We start from the raw sequence: 5851 nt of genomic DNA, 5'->3' as shown, positions 1-5851 counted from the left end.
CATTCAGCTATCTTGATGTTCAGAAGCCCAACTCCAAGAAGCCGACCCAATCCAACCAAACAACTTAGCCTCAACACACAACTCCTTTCTTCTAATGAAACTTTAAATATAGAGAGAAAAAACAATAAGACAAAACCCAAAACCCTAATAGTTATGACAAGGCAAACAGCTACTCTATAGATAAAAAAAAACCTCCACAAAAGGTCAACTGAGGTAATCCAGAGCTAGAACTGAATCGTGTGGATTTCAGTGAATCCCAGACAGTTGTGTAACACCAATGTCAATTGTTTACACACTGCAAGCCCTCTAAGAAATGTGCCCCAAGCAGCATCAACTGTGCCCCACGCATCCTCAGGACTTACACATTCTGTTTAAGTAGTTTATGACCCCGTGTTCTCTACCGCATGGTGATGCTTTGGTACTATCCCTATAGGACCTTGCTCATCCTACAGGCTGGCCTTCCCCAGAAGGAGCTCTGGTTCTGTTTTCTAAGATTCACATAAAGTCTTTTTATCAAATATGACGAGGGGAGGTGACTCGGTGCTGCCTGTGTGTTCAGAGATTGCTTCCTCCTTCAAGCTATTTGCAGAAAGCTCAGTCTGTCCTGCTTAATCATCAGTAGTACAGGTCTGAATCATCAGAGCCTTGGCAACACCTTAGCATTTAAAAATTCTTAACTACCTCTAGGGGGCAGGTCGTGCTACTGAGTTATGACAAATCATCATGAGGGAAAACAAGTGTAGCCAGCCATTTAAAAATGCCCCAACCACTGCCTCTCCACAGAAAGACTAAACTACATATGGTTTATTTATCACACACAAATCCCATCTCTGTCCCCTGAAATTCCCCTATTTCCATTCATTAGAGGGGATTAAAAAAAAAGACTTTAAAGAGCACTTTACAGCAGCATTCAGCTTTCCTATGAAATACCCAGCCTCTTAAATATTATGTACACTTCTTTCTTGTAGTAAGCTAGAAGAAACTGGCTTCAAAGTTTGTTGGATGAGGGGATGGGTAACCCATGAAACTATTCTAGAAAAATGTCTTTTGGCAGAATAGCAGGTATCCAAGTTAAAAATAGGAGGGTCGATTTGTTGCTTTGTGGTCTTTTCAAAGTTTAAAATCGCTCTTTGTTCCCTTCTACATGAACCTCAGTCACCACTCCTGAGTGGAGATGGGCAGAGGCGCCGGCCCCTGCTCCTCGGGCTTCTCAGCAGCTGCCTTCTTACTGCTGCAGCAAGGCTTGAAGAGATGCGTGTCAATGAGGACCTCCCCAAAGCGGCCCTTGTAGATGATCCCACAGCAGATCTTCTGTCTTTTCCAGTAGGTAAGATCTAAGAAGGAAAACACTGGAGTCCTATTAGAGTTGGACGCCATCTCTGTATCTGAGCCGTCGTCTGACTGGTTACTGTAGCAGGGAGACTGGGCAGGGGAGGCACTTGAGGTGGTTCTGTGAGCATCCGAATTGTGGCGTTTAAACTCCTTCTGCAGTTTACTGATCTGGTTGCTTTTCATCCTGTTTCCAGACAGAGTTTTTACTTTCTTTGGTTTCAACGTTGTCTTCAGACTGGGTCCTGCCCTTGCATCTACCACGTGATTCCAGTTTTTTTTTGGATTCCGCCAGCAACTTCTTCCATCTTTTCACGAGCAGCACACAGGCATTGCAGATGTCTCCTGAGCGAGTCTCAACCAAAACAACTCTGGAAGTCCTTCTCCTAGCGTTTACTGTCCGTGAACCGAGAACTGGAGGACTTGGCTCTGCAGATACAGCAGCCCTCTATACTTCGGTACATCTTTGGCTTGTGAAAACCAAACATTTTCTCTTCTGGGCAGTAGCTTCCACGCACAGCAGCGTCCCCACGGTGCGGATTGCACCAGGCCAACCCCCTGCAAGCACTCCCTCCGCCTGCGCCGAGTCTAGAAAGATTGTCTCCTGCAGTTCTCCAGTTGCTACCACGGACGGAGGTGTAGATTCCACTTTCCCTCTGTCTGAGTACAAGTTTAAGAGTAGATGATATACTCCCAACATGTGCTGTTTTATCAACACAATGTAACAATGTTAATGTTAAAATGCTTAATAGAAGAGAATATAAGAAACATTAATAATCTCATTTGTATTTAAAACCCTATTTTCATTTATCTAGTAGAGATGTAATAAAGTAGGATAATCAACATTCAAGTGTATATCTTATACCGTAGCTTGATGTTTTATGTGTGTGTTCACACATATGTTCCATGCTTCCCCTGTCCCCATTAGTTAACCATTCGGCATTTTATCTTGAAGAACTGCTTCTCAGGAAATTATCCAGAGATGCCAGATAATGTAATGGCACTAAGATTTATTTTGTAACAAAGATTTATGGTATTTGTATAGTGTGATTATGGGTTTGTAGGACAAATGCAGATATGTGGAGACCAGAAGACAACTTTGCTGTTTCTACTTTTGGTCCACTTAATATGATGATCAAGGTCAGTTTTCCATCCTTGCACACCACAGACCTTTCTCATGGAACCATCTCACTGGTGTTCAAATAAGATTATTAGGAATATTGTAGTAGTAAACTATTGTCTTTTCAGCATGTAAACTTAATTTTATACAAGGCTAGAGGAACACAGTACAATTTGAAGCATAAATCCTGTTTGCATAGGGAAATATTTATATGATCATACATCGTTTTAATTTGTTTATCCTGGGGACTAAACATTTGTTTATAACATTTTCTCAAAAACCACCATTGAATGTCAAAGAATTTCCTCATTCATTAAAGTTAGTTGCTGATAAGCCTGATGATATGTGTTCCATCTCTGGGTGATCCATATTGCTCCTAAAGTTTTTTCTTTTATTTCTAAACTTGGGCAGTGACATATGCACACTCCTACATAATAAAAATTTTTTTGCTGTATTTTTTATTTTTTTTTTAATTTACTTATTTATTTATTTATAAAAATTTCCACTTCCTCCCCTCCTCCCAATACCCTTCCACTCTCCCCATTCCCTCTCCAGTCCTAAGAGCAGTCAGGGTTTCCTGCCCTGTGGGAAGTTCAAGTTCCTCCCCACACCCTCCAGGTCTAGAAAGGTGAGCATCCAAACCGACTAGGATCCCAAAAAGCCAGTACATGCAGAGGAAACAAGTCCCAGTGCCATTGTCAATGACTTCTCCGTCAGCCCCCGTGCCAGCCACATTCAGAGGATCTGGTTTGATCACATGCTCGTTCAGTCCCAGTCCAGCTGGCCTTGGTGAGCTATCATTCAATCAGTCCCCTTGTATCAGTAGGTGAACGCACCCCTCGCAGTCCTGACTTCCTTGTTCATGTTCTCCCTCCTTCTGTTCCTCATTTGGACCTTGGGGGCTCAGTCCAGTGCTCCAATGTGGGTCTCTGTCTCTGTCTCCATTTATCTTCGGATGGAGGTTCCCTCTGATCCCGCCTTCCTTGCTCACGTTCTCCCTTCTGCTTCTCATTTGGACCTAGGGAGTTAAGTCCAGTGTTCCAATGTGTGTCCATCCATTGCCAGATGAAGGTTCTATGGTGATATGCAAAATATTCATCAGTATGGTTATGGGCCAAGGCCAGTTCAGGCACCCTCTCCTCTGCTGCCCAGGGAACAATCTGAGGACCTCTCCTTGGACCTGAGAACCCCTCTAGAATCAAGGCTCTTGCAAACCCTAAAATGGCTCCCTTAGTTGAGATATATACCTCCCTGCTCCCATATCCATCCTTCCTCCCTCCCCCCATCCCATTTCCCCAAGCTATCCCCAATCCTCCCCCTCTCCCCTCTCCCTAACCATCTCCCCTTGCTTCCACCCCCCCCCACTCCCCGTGCACCCAAGTTTGTCTGGCAATCTTGTCTACTTCCAATATCCAGGAGGATAACTATATGATTTTCTTCAGCTTCAACTTCTTATTTAGCTTCTCTAGGATCACAAATTATAGGCTCAAAGACCTTTAATTATGGCTAGAATCCACTTATGAGTGAGTACATACCATATTCCTCTTTTGGGTCTGGGTTACCTCACTCAGTAAAGCGTTTTCTATTTCCATTCATTTCCATGCAAAATTCAAGATGTCATTGTTTTTTACCGCTGAGTAAAACTCGAATGTATTTATGTTCCACACCTTCTTTAACCATTCTTCTATTGAGGGGCACCTAGGTTGTTTCCAGGTTCTGGCTATTACAAATATTGCAGCTATGAACATAGTTGAACAAATGCTTTTGTAGTATGATAGGGCATCTCTTGGGTATATTCCCAAGAGTGGAATTGCTGGTATGAAAGGCTTGAGCCAGCATTGCTCAGTCTCTATGGCTAACTAGTTTGTCTGCTGGGATTAAAGGTGTGTGTAACCAGTGTCTGGCCTATATGACTGACTAGTGTGGCTGCTTTGCACTGACCTTCAGGCAGCCTTTATTTATTAAAATACAAATGAAATATCACCTCATTCCCCTTTTTTGTCTAAAATAAAAAGGCTATAACAAATATAAGAAAGACTATACAATAAGTACAATAACTATATGCAATATATACAGGCAAAAGATACATCAACAATGTTTATTCCATTTGCATTTGACAAATTCAGAGAAAATACTCCATATTTATCCTATCTTGGTGAGTTCAAAATCTTGTACCTAGTTTACTTTCTATCATAACTTGCTTTCTGCATCAGATAAAGAAAGAAAACTATAAGTATCCAGTCTTCAACTCCTTCAGAAACACAAGAAGGAAATATTATTGCCTGAATAAGCAGGAAGTGCAAGCAAGCAACTTCTAAAAAATGTGAGAAATGACAGAAACAGCTGGCTTTTTGGACAGTTACCCAAAGTTCTTCTGCAACAGTGGGGCATCCATCTCTTGTCTACAGGCCTACAATATCTTACAGACGTTTTTATCAATCAGCAGGGCTTTTGAAGGACTGTCCCATCTTATCTGAACAAAATTAAACAGTCACTCACTTTTGTGTCCTGCTTGTCATGTTAGGACAACATACTGTCAGCAGTTGAGGCAAGGGCACTTTCTTGCCCAGTGTCTTACTTTTGCCACAAAGAAATCAAACATGTGGAGTTTTGTCAATGCCCATTATCTTCTGGAAGTAAATTAGTGCTGCCAAGAACAAGCATGACCCATCATCATAAAAAATAATAACTGTTGTTATTAAAACTTCTTAAATGCCATATTCTTTAGACATCTAAAGTGTCTGAAGATGATCTGTCTATTTAAAATATATCTCTGTTTGACCTTGAAAACACCTAATATGACTTGAAGTTCAATTGTAATATGTGACTAAAGAGTAACCTATATTTCCTTATTATTCTAAACAGTAGCTAACAATAACTTTCAAGGACTAGAAATTTGTATTACATTGTTAAATGAGCTCTGTATGTATAATATGTTGAACAATATTAGAAACACATATACAGTATGCTTTAACAAATTTTATCTCAAATCTGCATCAACATGTAATTTATAAACTTTACAAAAGTCCAATCTAAAGTAAAATATTAAAAACTAGTAGTTGCTTTTTAAATGCAGATTCAATTATCCATCTTTTATTTTTCAAATTTATATCCTCCTTTTTTTCATAATAGATTCAAAAATCTATCTTGTCACCTTATAAGGTTTTGTTTCAATTAATCAGGTCATCAGGACCTATCCCATTGCAGATATCCTTCCTTGCATTCTTTGGAAGTCATTAAGAATATGCAATTGATCTCTTCTAATTTGTACCTTTTTGGGTCTAATGTTTTATAAAACTATTTTATATCCTATAGCCTAAATAATTAATATAATCTCCTTACTGTGTTTTGTCAGGAGCAATTTGTAATATCCAACAAGAATTTTTTTTTGTTTTTTCAAAC

At 40.2% G+C, this 5851-nt stretch overlaps 1 pseudogene; it reads right to left on the bottom strand.

Annotated features, from left to right (window-relative positions):
• Positions 1-391: 391 nt before the first annotated feature.
• LOC125400893 (SIN3-HDAC complex-associated factor pseudogene) lies at positions 392-1624 on the bottom strand (annotated as a pseudogene).
• Positions 1625-5851: the final 4227 nt, after the last annotated feature.

Source organism: Myodes glareolus, chromosome 24, assembly GCF_982192425.1.
Source record: "Myodes glareolus chromosome 24, mMyoGla1.1, whole genome shotgun sequence".
In the NCBI taxonomy this organism is placed as follows: domain Eukaryota; kingdom Metazoa; phylum Chordata; class Mammalia; order Rodentia; family Cricetidae; genus Myodes; species Myodes glareolus.
This window is presented reverse-complemented; position numbering and strand designations above follow the sequence as displayed.